Below are 16554 nucleotides of genomic sequence, written 5' to 3' on the forward strand. Positions count from 1 at the left end.
CAACCATAACTCCCTGCAGCCTCAAGCTCCTGGGCTAAAGCAATCCTCCCGCCTCATCATCCCAAGTAGTTAGGACTATAGGTGCGTGCCACCAGGCCTGGCTGATTTTTTAGTATTTTGTAGAGATGGGGGTCTTGCTATGTTGCCCTGGCTGGTCTCGAACTCCTGGGCTCAAGCGAACTTCCTGCCTTGGGCTCCCAAAGTGCTGGGATTATAGGTGTGAGCCACCACTCCCGGCTAACAGCATTTTTCTTTTTCTTTTTCTTTTTTTTTTTTTTTTTGAGACATAGTCTTGCTCTGATGCCTAGGCTGGAGTGCAATGGTGCAGTCTCAGCTCACTGCAATCTCTGCCTCCTAGGTTCAAGCGATTCTCCTGTCTCAGCCTCCCAAGTAGCTGGGATTACAGGTGCGCACCACCACGCCTGGCTAGTTTTTAATGTATTTAGTAGAGATGGGGTTTCACCATGTTGACCAGGCTGGTCTCGAACTCCTGACCTCAGGTGATGTGCCCACCTTCGCCTCCCAGAGTGCTGGGATTATAGGTGTGAGCCACTGCACCTGGCCAACATTTTTCACATAGAGCAACTAGCCTCGTTTTTGAATTGCAAGATCTCTGATTGGTTCTTATGCAGGGGTGATTTCTGGGCTCTCTTGCTCTATAATTTGATTGCCATTGAGAATGAAATATTTTCCAGGCTATGGTGCAGTGGAACCTCAGGTGAAGGATTTTAAAATTAGGAGAGTAGGCTTGACGCAGTGGCTCATGCCTGTAATCCCAGGGTTTTAGGAGGCCAAGGCAGGAGGATCATTTGAGCCCAGGAGTTCGAGATCAGCCTGGGCAATATAGTGAGACCCCCATCTCTATTATTTTAAAATTATTATTATTTTATTATACTTTAAGTTCTAGGGTACCTGTGCACGCATGTATAGGTATACATGTGCCACGTTGGTTTGCTGCACCCATTAACTTGTCATTTACATTAGGTATTTCTCCTAATGTTATCCCTCCCCAAGTCCCCCACCCCATGACAGGCCCTGGTGTGTGATGTTCCCCACCCTGTGTCCAAGTGATCTCATTGTTCAATTCCCACCGATGAGTGAGAACATGCAGTGTGTGGTTTTCTGTCCTTGTGATAGTTTGCTCAGAATGATGGTTTCCAGCTTCATCCATGTCCCTGCAAAGGACATGAACTCATCCTTTTTTATGGCTGCATAGTATTCCATGGTGTATATGGGCCACATTTTCTTAATCCAGTCTATCATTGATGGACATTTGGGTTGGTTCCAAGTCTTTGCTATTGTGAATAGTGCCACAATAAACATACGTGTGCATGTGTCTTTACCCCATCTCTATTATTAAAACAAATAAATAGGAGACTGGGCCGGGTATGATGAGGTGGGAGGATCGCTTGAGCCCAGGAGTTCAAGACCGGCCTGGGCAATATAGTGAGACCCCATTTCTATTATTATATTACATAAATATATTATTCTAGGAGAGTAAGCTAGGCATGGTGGTGTGCACCTATCGTCCCAGCTACATGGAAGGCTGAGGTGGAAGGATTGCTTGAGCCCAGGAGTTCGAGACTGTAGTGCGCTATGATTATGCCTGTGATTAGCCACTGCACTCCAGCTTGGGCAACATAGTGAGCCCCCATCTCAAAGAAAAACAACAAAAATTAAATTAGCAGTGTACATCGGAAGCGTTGTGGTTCCCTGGGGCTGGTAAAGCGGCAGACACCCAGCAGCTGAAGCCTCTGTTGACATCTCGTGTTGTCTAGGAGGGAAGCAACTGGGACATTCCTGACGTGGTCCCCTAAATCCTCCAGAGCCCCATCACAGAAGCCCTGGGGATGGCCCATGGCCCCTGCTGCTCTGCCCTCCTCAGTTTTTTTTAGAGACAGGGTCTCGCTTTGTCACCCAGGCTGGGATGAGCACTTCTGGGGTGGTGACAGCTGATGTCCCGACCGCTTTATCTCCAGGTGGAATGAAGCAGAAGGAGCTCCAGAAGTAGCTAACCCTGTGTGTGAGCACACCTGGCCAAGACTGCAGTACAGTAGTGGGACACTGGCCAAAGCTAGGGCATGCAGGAAGTGCCCCTGTCTCCCTGGGCTCTGGTCTCCCTGCCTATAAAATGAGGGTTATGGCTAAGTGGTTATTTTTCTGATTTTCTTTACATTCAGTAGTCAGTTTCATTCACTGATAACTTCTCCCTCTCCCTCTCCTTAACTCCAGCTCCCTTCACACACCCTTCTACACAGGGCAGGGCATTCTTACTGAACGGGAGTCCCCAGGAAACTCTGCTTCCCAACCAAATGGTTTCTAAGGGCTCTTCCGCTCTTCGATGCTGAAATTCCTCAGCCCTGGCCAGCACCCAGCCTTGTCTTAGATCGCAGGGGAGAGTATCTACAGAAGTGCTGTTGGCAGTGGTGGTTTATTCCTTGGATCACATAAAAATGTGGTGTTATTAGCCCGGCGCGGTGACTCACGCCTGTAATCCCAGCACTTTGGGAGGCCGAGGCAGGTGGATCATGAGGCCAGGAGTTCAAGACCATCCTGGCCAAGATGGTGAAACCCTGTCTCTACTAAAAATACAAAACAGTTAGCTGTGTTGGTGGTGGGATTAGCTGTGTTCGTTTGGCCATTCATCATCTTTCACAGCCACCTTTGAGTTAATTATTAGACACCAGTCTGGAAGGATTTCTTCGTATCAACCATAGTACTAGAAATTGTTTTGTGGGTGTGTAAAGATCAGAGAGACACGGGACAGAGAAGGCCAGGCTGTGGCAGCTCAGAGCAGAGAGTGGGGCTCACCCTGATTAAAATTCTCTGAGTCAGGCATTTCTTGGCTTGTTGGAGTGTACCACCCACGCTTCCCCGAAGCAGTCTTGTGACGCCCAGCCTTCCCAGAGCGCCTGGGAGCCCCGTGCTCCTGGCTTTGGGAGAGTCTAGGCACCCGAAAAATCAGCAGCAGGGACAGGACAGTAGCTGAGCAGGTCTAGAGCATGGTCTGGGAACATGCCTTTGAGACAGAGGCCTCAGAGTTCATGGACCTTAGGGAACCACCGTGTTAAAAAGAAAATTACCTTAAATCTGAATCTCTCTCTTCATTCTCAGTCGATCTTGCTTGCTTTTGAATTTTCTTCTGATGACAACTTTTTCATCCTCCCACCACAGAGCATACTGGCTCACCTGCTTCTGGACTCTCCATTGTGGCCAGAGGGGGACCATCCTGTCTTTCCTGGGCAAGGACTTTTATTTCTTTTTTTTTTTTTTTTTTTTTTTTTTTTTTTTGAGACGGAGTCTTGCTCTGTCGCCCGGGCTGGAGTGCAGTGGCCGGATCTCAGCTCACTGCAAGCTCCTCCTCTCGGGTTCACGCCATTCTCCTGCCTCAGCCTCCCAAGTAGCTGGGACTACAGGCACCCGCCACTTCGCCCGGCTAGTTTTTTGTTTTTTTTAGTAGAGACGGGGTTTCACCGTATTAGCCAGGATGGTCTCGATCTCCTGACCTCATGATCCGCCCGTCTCGGCCTCCCAAAGTGCTGGGATTACAGGCTTGAGCCACCGCGCCCGGCCGGACTTTTATTTCTTTACCCCAGTTTTCCTGCCACTTGTTTGGCAAAACTGGTCAAAGGGATTTTCTGTATTTACTGTCTCTTCCTCCCTCCCTTCCTCCCTTCCTCCTCCCTTTCCTTCCCTTCCCTTCCCTCTTCCTTCTTCCTTCTTCCTTCCTTCCTCTTTCCTCTTCTTCCACTTCCCTCACCCCCTCTTCTGACCCAAAATAGGCAGAATGGCATACTGAACCCCCATGTTCAGCTCTTACCATCACTGGACAATCTATACCACCAGCCCTCTAATATTTTGAAACAGATTTCCAGACATCCATAAATATTTCAGTACATATTGTTCAAAAATGAGGATTCTTTTCTCACATGACCCAATATTACAAAAAATTCAAAATAACTTTTCCTCATTATCGTCAAATACTTGCTATGTTTTCGAGTCCCAGCTGCCTCTTCACTGTCATGTTTAAACGCCTCATTTGCTGATGCAGGATCCATGCAAGCTCCTGCCCTCCGTGATGAGCGCCCATCAGGCTGATGCCCCTGCCCCTGCACCCATGTGCTTTCCTCACGGTCGCAGCACCTCCCTTTTAGGCCCCTGCTGCCACGACCCTGGCGACTTACCACGCCTGCCCTTGGGAAACTTTCCTCACTCGGGTTCTGGAGCACACACTGCCCAGGTTTACTGCCCAGGTTTTCTGCCCACCTCGCTGGCTGTGCCTTCGTGGTCTGAGACAGTGATCCTCAGCCCGGGCCGGGCATCAGGATTAGCTGGAGTGTTACAGTGCTGCTTCCTGTGCCCTGTGCCCAGGGTTTCTGATGTCACTGGTCTGGAAAGGAGCCTGGGCATCGTTGTGCTGCGTGGGTGAGGACCCCTGTTCTAACGCAGCCCTGGCGGCTCAGTACTCAGACGTTCTTCTTGCTGCACACTCATGGCTTTCAGTGTCATCCAAAGGCTGGCGGCGCCCACCTCACCCTGAACTTCAGATCCATTTCCACAGCTGTCTCCTTGATGTCTCCAAGTAGCTATCTTTTTTTTTTTTTTTTTTTGAGATGGGTCTTACTCTGTCACCCAGGATGAAGTGCAGTGGTGCGATCTTGGCTCACTGCAACTTCTACCTCCCAGACTCAAGCAATTCTCCCACTTCAGCCTCCCAAGTAGCTGGGACTACAGGTGTATCATGCCATCATGTCCGACTGATTTTTTGTATTTTTGCTGGAGACAGGGTTTTGCCATGTTGCCCAGGCTGGTCTCGAACTCCTGACCTCAGGCAGTCTACCCACCTCAGCCTCCCAAAGTGCTGGGATTACAGGCATGAGCCACCATGCCCGGCCTCCACATAGATATTGGATAGGTGTTCAGAACTTACCATGCCAGAGCTGAACTCCACCCGATCCAGAAACAGCTGCCGTTCTCCTGCTCAGACCACACCTCAGAACTGTTGCTGGCTCCTCCGTTTCCCTCATGCCCGACATTTAATCCATCCCTAAATCCCTGGGGCTCTGCCTTCAGACCCTACGTATGACACCTTCTCCAGTCCTCCACACTGTACCAGCTCCCAGTCCCCATTTTCCCATCAGTGGGGCTACTAGCCTCCTAACCAGCCTCTGCCTCCACCCTGGCCTTTCATAGTCTGTCTGCTCACCATATAGAAGCTATGGCAAGGTCGGACATGGTGGTTCATGCCTGTAATGCCAGCACTTTGGGAGGCTGAGGTGGGTGGATTGCTTGACCCAGGAGTTCAAGACCGATCTGAGCAACATGATGAGACCCCATCTCTACAAAAAATACAAAAACTAGCCTGCTGTGGTGTCGCACACCTTCAGTACCACCTACTCGGGAGGCTGAAGTGGGAGGATCGATTGAGGCAGAGGCTGCAGTGAGCCAAGATTGCGCCATTGCACTCCAGCCTGGGCGACAGAGCGAGACCCTGTCTCAAAAACAAGCAAGAAGCTGTAGCAGCTTCGTAACGGTGATGTCGGGTTATGTACTTCCCTGTTCTCAACCTTCCAACAGCTTCCCATCAAACTGGTAATGAAACACAAAGCCCCTTGCACGGCCTCTGTGGCTGTGCATGATCTGGCCCTCAGCTGCCTTCTTGACGTCATCTCATGCTGCTCACCCCCTCGCTCCCTGAGCTCCAGCCACACCAGGCTTCTCACTGTTGCCCCTGCTGTTCCTCTAACTGGAATACTTTCCCCCTGGATGCTACAATAGTCATTTCCTCAGGGAGATCTTGGTTCCTTATTTGTTTGTTTGTTTGTTTTGATTATTATCTTTTGAGACGGAGTTTTGCTCTTGTTGCCCAGGCTGGAGTGCAGTGGCACGATCTCGGCTCACTGCAACCTCAGCCTCCCAGGTTCAAGCCATTCTCCTGCCTCAGTCTCCTGAGTAACTGGGATTACAGGTGTGCACCACCACGCCTGGCTAATTTTTTGTATTTTTAATAGAAATAGGGTTTCACCATGTTGGTCAGGCTGGTCTCGAACTCCTAACCTCAGGTGATCCACCTGCCTCAGCCTCCCAAAGTGCTGGCATAACAGGCGTGAGCCACGGTGCCCGGCTTCCATATTTATTTTTTTCCCTCCGGGGACTCTGTATTTATAACAGATTTCCACATCCTGCTTCATTTTTTTTTTTTTTTTTTTGAGACGGAGTCTCGCTCTGTCGCCCAGGCTGGAGTGCAGTGGCCGGATCTCAGCTCACTGCAAGCTCCGCCTCCCGGGTTCACGCCATTCTCCGGCCTCAGCCTCCCGAGTAGCTGGGACTACAGGTGCCCGCCACCTCACCCGGCTATTTTTTGTATTTCTTAGTAGAGACGGGGTTTCACCGTGTTAGCCAGGATGGTCTCGATCTCCTGACCTCGTGATCCGCCCATCTCGGCCTCCCAAAGTGCTGGGATTACAGGCTTGAGCCACCGCGCCCGGCCCCTGCTTCATTTTTTTATAGCACTTACTACTCCCTAATGCCATGTTACATATTTGCACTAATTCATCTCCGCCACCGTGTCTGATATGTGCATAGCAGGCGCTCAGTAACTGTGTGTTGAAATATGTGACCCTTCACAGCTTGAGCCTCCCCTTCTGGCCACTGCTGAACCGAGCTTTGAACAAGAGGCAGCTCCTCAGCCAAGCCTATCACAAGTGTGCATTCCTTGCCACCTCTGCTCCAGGCTTCAGACCGAGGGCCAGCAAGCTTCTTCTGTAAAGAGCCGGGTGCTAAATAGTTCAGGCTGTACAGGCCACACGGTCTCTGAGAGAGACTCTGTCTCAAAAAAAAAAAAAAGAGTGCTTAAAGTGTAGGTGTTGGGCTGGACACCATGGCTCATGCCTGTAATCCCTAGAATTTGAGAGGCTGAGACAGGAGGATCACTTGAGTGCAGGAGTTGAAGACCAGTCTAGACAACATAGCAAAACTCCATCTCTACAAAAAAATACAAAAAAAAAAAAAAAAAAATTAGCCAGGTGTGGTGGTACACACCTGTGGCCTCAGCTATTTGGGAGGCTGAGCTGGGAGGATCACCTGAGCCCAGTAGGTTGAGGCTGCAGTGAGCTGTGACTGTACTACTGTACTCCAGCCTGGGCAACAAAGTGAGACCTGTTTCCAAAAACACTGCTCCATTTGCTGTCATAGCCCAAAAGCAGCCACAGGTGACACATGAGCCGATGGGAGTGGCTGTGTTCCAATAAAACTTTACACACAAAACTCGGAGGTGGCCCCCTAGCCACCCTGCCCCAGACTCCCACGATTTCTGAGATTTTCTGCCTTTTTCCAAAATCCACATGAACAGGAAGGAGACACTCAGAACCACTTGGCAGTCTGATCAGCAGGATGAACTTCTTCCCAGAAGTGGGGAAAGCCCCTCCTGGAGCAGCTGCAGCTTTTTTTAAACCGAACAAGACACATCCTCACTCAGGAGATGCCAGTGTGGGGCCAAAGGACAGAGAACGTACCAGCAAGGGCTCTTGGTAGAGAAGCCAGCCTGGCCACTCTCCTTGGTCTGTCTTCCAAGAAGCAGAACTGCAGAAGACACTGAGCTCAAGTCTACCATGGGCTTTGAGTTCTCATGGTTTATATTTATATCAGTATTTATATCTTTTTGAGACGGAATCTCACTCTTGTTGCCCAGGCTAGAGCACAGTGATTTGATCTCAGGTCACTGTGACCTCCACCTCCTGGGTTCAAGTGATTCTCCTGCCTCAGCCTCCCCAGTAGCTTGGACTACAGGTGCACACTATTCCCAGCTAATTTTTGTATTTTTAGTAGAGACAAAGTTTCACTGTGTTGGCCAGGCTGGTCTTGAACTCCTGACCTCAAGTGATCCGCCTGCCTCGGCCTCCCAAAGTGCTGGGATTACCAGCATAAGCCACTGCACCTGGCCAGTTCTCATGATTTAAAAGACAGGGAACTGCATTTTTCTTTTTTTTCTTCTTTTCTTTTTTTTTTTTTGAGATGGAGTCTTGCTCTGTCACCAGGCTGGAGTGCAGTGGCACGATCTCGGCTCACTGCAACCTCCACCTCCCGGGTTCAAGCGATTCTTCTGCCTCAGACTCCCAAGTAGCTGAGACTACAGGTGCACACCACCACGACCAGCTAATTTTTGTATTTTTAGTAGAGACGGGGTTTCACCATGTTGGCCAGGATGGTCTTGATCTCTTGACCTCGTGATCCACCTGCCTTGGCCTCCCAAAGTGCTGGGATTACAGGCATGAGCCACTGTGCCCGGCCCGGAACGGCATTTTTTTTTCTTGGGTTCCCCTAAAACATGTTAGGATGGGATTTAAATAGAGTCTAACTTTACAAAAACATTTTTTTTAATAGAGATAGGGTCTTGCTATATTGCCCGTGCTGGTCTCAAACTCCTGGCCTCTAATGATCCTCCTTCATTGGCCTCCCAAAGAGCTGGAATTACACTGCTGAGCCACCATGCCTGGCTAGAGCCTAACATTTTACATACATTATTCATTCAGGGACCTCCAACCCAGATTTGATGAAAAGACCTGAGTTTAAAATCTGTCTCTGCCCCTTTCTAGCTCTGTGACCTACTTATGGGGTTGCGGTGGTGATTAAATTACGTTTGAAAAGTGTGTCATCATCATCATAGCTGCTAACATTTGTTAAGTGTTTACGATGTATCATGTACTTTGATAAACACAGTGTAAGCATTATGAACCCTCATGGCAACCTATACGGAGGGTCCTATTACTAAGCCCATTTTATAGACAAGGAAAACAAGTTTCGAGAGGTTGGGTAACTTGCCCAAGGTCACACAGTGAATGAGTAGAAGAGTCAGCATTCAAACCAAGTTGTCTGACTCCAGAATCCACACTCTTAACAGCTCTGCCACCGTCCTGATGCACGGAATGTGCACTCAATAAATCATGGCCCTAATTGTCGTGGGTATTAGCTCTACCAGCAGGTATTGAGTGCAACCAAAGAGTAATTTGACATAAAAGATGGCGATTGTGCTCCCAGGCGGGGTTATATTTGTTATACTCACCCCATTAATTCTGTTCTGGGGTCCTCATTTCTTCGATGTTTGCTTTGCTTCCGCTCCTGTTCTTTCAGAGCCTTCTGATCTCACTGGAGCGGGAGGTGGTTACCAGCTGCGGCCTCATTGCAGCTAAGAGAGTGCCACTGCTGTTTGTTTACCTTTATGTGCTTTCTGCCCAGCTCCCAAAATCTGAGCTCAGGCTGTTGCCATAGCTCTGCAGGTTTTTGCGTTATCGAATCAGAGACCTTCTTCTTTCTGCCCCTTTCAGGAACTATGCTGGTTGGTAGCATTGATTCCAGATCTCCTTGTCCCCTGAGATCATGCAAAATCTTTATCAACCTGCTATAAAAGAGTGCTTAGCTGGGCGCGGTGGCCCACACCTGTAATCCCAGAACTTTGGGAGGCCGAGGTGGTAGATCACAAGGTCAGGAGTTCGAGACCAGCCTGGCCAACATAGTGAAACCCCGTCTCTACTAAAAATACAAAAATTAGCCGGGCATGGTGGTGCGCACCTGTAGTCCCAGCTACTCGGGAGGCTGAGGCAGGAGAATCTCTTGAACCCGGGAGGTGGAGGTTGCAGTGAGCCAAGATCATGCCACTGCACTCCAGCCTGGGCAACAGAGAGAGACTCCATCTCAAAGAAAAAAAGAAGAGTGCTTAAAGTGTAGGCGTTGGGCTGGGCACCATGGCTCATGCCTATAATCCCTAGAATTTGAGAGGCTGAGGCAGGAGGATCACTTGAGTGCAGGAGTTGAAGACCAGCCTAGACAACATAGCCTAGACAATATAGCAGAACTCCATCTCTACAAAAAAAATACCAAAAAAAAAAAAAAAAAGCCAGGTGTGGTGGTACATACCTGTGGTCTCAGCTATTTGGGAGGCTGAGCTGGGAGGATCACCTGAGTCCAGTAGGTTGAGGCTGCAGTGAGCTGTGACTGTACTACTGCACTCCAGCCTGTTATTAATAGTTTAATAGCTATTAATAACTATTAAAAAAGTTAATAATAACTTCTTTTTTTGAACTTGTGACCCAGTAAACAGAATATTAACTATTGACAGCAGATACATCCTCAGGTCTTCTTTGCACTTGAACTTAGGTTTAACTGTGTATGTCATTGGTTTGACCAAGAATATGGGTTTGTTATTGTTTATAATCTCAGCTAGTGTTTGTCAAGCACTTGCTGCTTACCAAACCTATGCTAAGCCTTTTGCATGCATTTTATCATTTTATTCTCCAAATCAGTACTGTCCAATAGAACTTTCTACATCATGGAAATGTTCTGTGCAGGGGCACGATCTCAGCTCACTGCAGCCTCCACCTCCTGGGCTCAAGCAATTCTCATGCCTCAGCCTCCCGAGTAGCTGGGATTACAGGCACATGCCACCACGCCTGGCTAAGTTTTATATTTTTAGTAGAGATGGGGTTTCACCATGTTGGCCAGGCTGGTCTCGAACTCCCAACTTCAAATGATCCACCCACCTCTGCCTCCCAAAGTGCTGGGATTACAAGCGTGAGGCACCACGCCCAGCCTATTTAAATTAATTTAAATTTAAATAGCCACATGTGGCTAGTGGCTACTGTATTGGACAGCTCAGGTCTAAATAGTCGTTTTATAACCCATTTTGCAGATAAGAAAAAATGAGGGTTAAAGAGTTAAGTAATTTGCCAAAGGTGCCCACCTCTGCAGTTGTAGAGCCACACTTTGGACCCGGGTTTCCTGCCTACTGAGCCTTCTCTGTCCACCACCATGGTATATACACTCTTTGTACTGTACTTTTTGCAGAAATTGTTTCAAGGCACAGATTGCTTCCTAACTCATTATACCATGTGTAGATATGCAAGCCTCCTGGAAATAAATGTTCAGGACATATCTAAAGAAAGCTATAAAAATTACCAAAGGATATAAAAGAAGACTTGAATAAATGGGGAAAAGATTCCGTGTTCCTGGATAGGAGGACTCAATATTGCAATATTATTTCCTCCCCCAAATGATCTCTGGATTCAGTATAATTCTAGTACAAATCCAGAAGAGAATTGTAGTGAAATTTGATTAAAATAATGTACTAGAACAGCCAAAACAGGGTTGTTGTTGTTGTTGTTGTTGTTGTTGTTGTTGTTATTGTTGTTTTGAGACAGAGTCTCACTCGGCCGTCCAGGTTGGAGTGCCATGGCATGATCTTGGCTAGTAAGCTTTCCGAGTTCAAACTCGGAAGCCTCCACCTTCCGAGTTCAAACAATTCTCCTGCCTCAGCCTCTCGAGTAGCTGGGATTACAGGCATGGGCCACCACACCCGGATAATTTTTGTATTTTTTTTTTTTTTTTTTTGAGACAGAGTCTCGCTCTGTGGCCCAGGCTGGAGTGCAGTGGCCGGATCTCAGCGCACTGCAAGCTCCGCCTCCCGGGTTTACGCCATTATCCTGCCTCAGCCTCCCGAGTAGCTGGGACTACAGGCGCCTGCCACCTCGCCCGGCTAGTTTTTTGTATTTTTTAGTAAAGACGGGGTTTCACCGTGTTAGCCAGGATGGTCTCGATCTCCTGACCTCGTGATCCGCCCGTCTCGGCCTCCCAAAGTGCTGGGATTACAGGCTTGAGCCACCGCGCCTGGCCAATTTTTGTATTTTTTTTTAGTAGAGATGGAGTTTCACCATGTTGGCCAGGCTGGTCTTGAACTCCTGACCTCAGGTGATCCACCTGCTTTGGCCTCCCAAAGTGCTGGGATTACAGGTGTGAGCCACTGCACCTGGCCACCAAAACAGTTTTGAAAAAGAATGTTGAGGGGGCTGGGGTGGACTTACCCCATACCATACCAAAATGCTGAATAAACTAAAACTTTTAAATGGAAGACCAGCACAGGAATATATAATAGGCCAACAACACAAAGTAGTTTTAAAAGAGGCATATTACATCACAAATCAGCCAAGCATAGTGGCATGCACTTGTAGTTCCAGCTACCCAGCAGGCTGAGGTGGGAGGATTAGGGAGAGCTGGACCATTAATTAACATTAATAAATACGAGGGCTGGGCGCCGTGGCGCTGTGACGCCCAAAGTGTTGTAATCCCAACACTTTAGGAGGCCAAGGCAAGCAGATCACCTAAGGTCAGGAGTTTGAGACCAGCCTGGCCAACGTGGTGAAACTGGATCCTTACCTCATGACATATATAAAGATCTAAACATAAGGGAACCTGGCCAGGTGTGATGGCTCATCCCTGTAATCCTAGCATTTTGAGAGGCCAAGGCAGGAGGATTCCTTGAGCCCAGGAGTTCAAGACCAGCCTGGGCAACATAGGGAGACCCTGTCTCTATCAAAAATAAAAATAAAATAAAATAAATAAAAACATAAGAGGACGAAAAACCAGCAGTGAAAAAAAAAAAAAAAATCTAAACATAAAAACCAAAACCAAATTGTCCTAAAATCATAAAAGAAAAAAGGCACTTTTGTGGCCAAGCATGGTGGCTCATGCCTGTAATCCCCACACTTTGGGAGGCTGAGGTGAGTGGATCTCTTGAGCCCAGGAGTTCGAGACCAGCCTGGCCAAATGGCAAAGCCCCATCTCTACTAACAAATACAAAACTTAGCCAGGGGTGGTCGTGGGTGCCTGTAATCCCAACTACTTGGGAGGCTGAGGCAGGAGAATTGCCTGAACCCGGGAGGCACAGGTTGCAGTGAGCCGAGATTGTGCCAGTGCACTCCAGCCTGGGTGACAGACTGAGGCTCCATCTTAAAAAAAAAAGAAAGAAAGAAAGAAAGAAAAAAGGCACTTTTGTAATCTTATATTGGGAAAAATGGGAAACTGTAAAGGAAAAGACTGGCAGATTTGACTGCATCAGAATTAAAAATTTCTCAATAGGGAAAAAAAATGACATAAGCAAAGTTTAAAGGTCAATTGATAATGGGGGGAAAATAATACATAACAACACATTAGGTTAAATCCTTAAAGAGCTGCAACAAATAATAACAAAAAACACAAGCAGCCAGTGGAAGATTGGGCAAAGGCTGTGAATACTGAGTTCCTAGAAGAAGAGAAACACGTTCCTAGAAGAAGAGAAAACAGGTACTATTTTTCACCAAATGGACTGGAAAAAATGAGACTAATTATATCGAGTGTTGACCAGCATGGTGGGAGTGTAAATCAGTCATACATTCGAGATGGGCAGGTGGCAGGTCCCAGGCAGACTGTAAATGTGTTTGTCCCTTGGCTTAGCAGTTCCCCTTGCAAGCACTCACCATACAGAAGCATCCACACAGGACCGCACGATGGTCACTGCAATATTGTGTGCGATGTCCAGGAACTGGATATGATATCCATATTTAACAATGGTTGAAGTATGGTGCCTCGTAATGATGTGGAAATATACATGGATCTTCCTTAAAGGCAAAGCAAGTTTCAGAATGAATATAGCATGATCTTATTTTCCTTTTTTATTTATTTATTTATTTTTTTGAGAAAGTTCTTGCTCCAGGCTGGAGTGCAGTGGTGCTGTTACAGCTTACTGCAGCCTCAAACTCCTGGGCTCGAGGGACACCTCCCCCTGACCCCTGCCCCAGCCTCCCAAGTAGCTGAGACTATAGGTGCATGCCACCATGCCCAACGAATTTCTTTTTATTTTTCACGCCAGCTGGAGTGCAGTGGTGCAATCTTGGCTCACTGCAACCTCCACCTCCCGGGGTCAAGCGATTCTTCTGTCTCAGGCTCCCAAGTAGCTGGAATTACAGGCGTGCACCACCACACCCAGCTAATTTTTGTATTTTTAGCAGAGATGGGGTTTCACCATGTTAGCCAGGCTGGTCTCAAACTCCTGTCCTCAACTGATTTGCCTGCCTTGGCCTCCCAAAGTGCTGGGATTATAGGCGTGAGCCACCACGTCCAGCTAATTTTTAATTTTTTTTCTTTTTTTTTTTCTTAGACACAGCGTTCTGCTATGTTGGTGAGGCTGGTGTCAAACTCCTGGCCTCAAGGATCCTCCTGGCTTGGGCCTCCCAAAGTGTTGAGATTACAGGCATGAGCCACCACTCCTGGCATTCCTTTTTTTCTTTTTTCTTTTTTTCTTAGGTCTGTGTATACAGGAAAAGAGTTAGGGAGATACGTGCACACCAAGCTGCTGGCAATAGTAAATGGGAGCAGGGGGCCTTTACTCTTTATACACACCTCTGTATTGCTTGCATTTTTACAATGAGCAAATGTTTTCAGAATAATTTTTCTTTAAAGGTATCTTAGCCTGAGAAAGGAGTCTGAGTTCCAGCCTTGGGTCTGTCACCTAACTAAAAACCATATTGAGGGACTTAACCTCTTCTCTGTAAATACACACACATACACATTCTTTTCCATGTGGGTATTATAATTCAAGAGAATGAATAATATTTTGTTTTTGTTTGTTTGTTTGAAACGGAGTCTCGCTCTGTCACCCAGGCTGGAGTGCAGTGGTGCAATCTTGGCTCACTGCAAGCTCCGCCTCCTGGGTTCACGCCATTCTCCTGCCTCAGCCTCCTGAGTAGCTGGGATTACAGGCGCCACGCCTGGCTAATTATTTGCATTTTGTTTAGTAGAGACGGGGTTTCACCATGTTAGCCAGGATGGTCTCGCTCTCTTGACCTCATGATCCGCCTGTCTCGGGCTCCCTAAGTGCTGGGATTACAGGCGTGAGCCACCGCACCCGGCCCTGTTTTGGTTTTTTAATGAGAACGTTGCACTAGATCTCTAAGGATCCTTCTAGCTCTAACATCTGTCTGTAGGCTTTCTGATCTCAGATTTACTCAGATTTTGAAATTCAAAAAAAAAAAAAAAAAAAAAAGCTCTACCCCAGTGTGGTCCTACTTAATACTGAAGTGTGCAATAATGTTTCCAGCTGTTGCTGAGAGGGATTGTGCAGTTTTTGCAGGCTTATTGCTCTTTCTTTCAGCTCTAGAAATCTTTCCCTTTGGTGCTCTGATTTGCCTGCCTCTGGGAGGAAGAGAAGGGAAGACCCTGCAGGACTGAGGTTTGTCCTGGCTGACAGGCCTGCCAGGCTTGTTCTGGGCTGCAGAGAAGAGAGGCTATTTTTGTTGTGGGAGCTGAATTGTTGGCCTCTCTCCAGGAGCACATGCTTGTTGATGTGGTGATGTATCTTGCCTGCTGTGGCCGTCTCTACCACTGCTTCCAGAAAACACTTGAGAATATGTTTGTCCCAAGAGCTTAAACCTGAGATCAGGATCAGGCATCTGTGCTCTTTTCTTGTGTTCCACTCCCTTCTGGCCATTGGAAGGGCAGTAGCAGAACAGCATATGGCTAACATGAGCTTGGAGAGACTTTTCTCCTAGAGCTGTGCTTGAAAGGGGCCCTCTCTCTGTAACTGCGGTTGCAGTGAACTCAGTCCAATATCTGAGCTTTCTTGTCCTTAACTAGGCTGATGGAGCTGCCCTTGCCCTCACCAGCCTGGTGGGGTTTGCACATTGCTGCAATTCATCTCACCTACTGCCCAAATCTCCTTTTATCATCCCAGCCCAGGAACACTGGTGTCCTTCTTGGCGTAGGGCTTAACATGAGCCTTGCATGCACCTAGATCCATATCCAACCTTGTCAGGTTCTGCAGGCAATTCTAGTCCATGTCAAGAAGGCTGGCAAGAAGGCTGGTGGGGCAGGTGTCCCAGTCCATCGGCCCTTAGTGTATGCAGAGGGTAGCTACAAGTGGGGCCACTGTGATGTGAAGGAGGATTGTTTGAACTCAGGAGGTTGAGGCTGCAGCAAGCTGTGATCACACCACTGCACTCCAGCCTGGGTGACAGAGCGAGACCCTGTCTCAAAACACAGGCCAGGCACAGTGACTGACGTCTATAATCCCAGCACTTTGGGAGGCCAAAGTGGGTGGATCACCTGAGGTCAGTAGCTTGAGACCAGCCTGGCCAACATGGCAAAACCCTGTCTCTACTAAAGATAAAAAATTAGCTGGGCGTGGTGGTGGGCACCTGTAATCCCAGCTATTTGGGAGGCTGAGGCAGGAGAATCACTTGAACCAGGGAGGCGAAGGCTTCAGTGAGCCGAGATCATGCCACTGCACTCCAGCCTGGGCAACAGAACAAGACTTTGTCTCAATAAAACAACAACCAAAAGGAAAAGAAAACAAGGTACTTTTCTAATATATAATTGGGAAAAACGGGAAACTGTAAAGGAAAAGACTGACAGATTTGACTGCATCAAAATTAAAAATTTTTCGGCCGGGCGCGGTGGCTCACGCCTGTAATCCCAGCACTTTGGGAGGCCGAGGCGGGCGGATCATGAGGTCAGGAGATCGAGACCATCCTGGCTAACATGGTGAAACCCCGTCTCTACTAAAAATGCAAAAAATTAGCCGGGCGAAGCGGCGGGCGCCTGTAGTCCCAGCTACTCGGGAGGCTGAGGCAGGAGAATGGCGTGAACCCGGGAGGCGGAGCTTGCAGTGAGCCGAGATCGCGCCACTGCACTCCAGCCTGGGCGACTAAGCGAGACTCTGTCTCAAAAAAAAAAAAAAAAAAAAAAAAAAAA

General features: G+C 48.0%; 1 protein-coding gene across 2 annotated transcripts in view; it reads left to right on the top strand.

Moving 5' to 3' along the window:
• The window catches only part of PLEKHM2 (pleckstrin homology and RUN domain containing M2), a 51291-nt gene that overhangs the window by 14851 nt on the left and 19886 nt on the right, over window positions 1-16554 (top strand). The gene's annotated exons all lie outside the window — the stretch shown is intronic.

Source organism: Theropithecus gelada, chromosome 1 (genome assembly GCF_003255815.1).
Source record: "Theropithecus gelada isolate Dixy chromosome 1, Tgel_1.0, whole genome shotgun sequence".
NCBI lineage: Eukaryota > Metazoa > Chordata > Mammalia > Primates > Cercopithecidae > Theropithecus > Theropithecus gelada.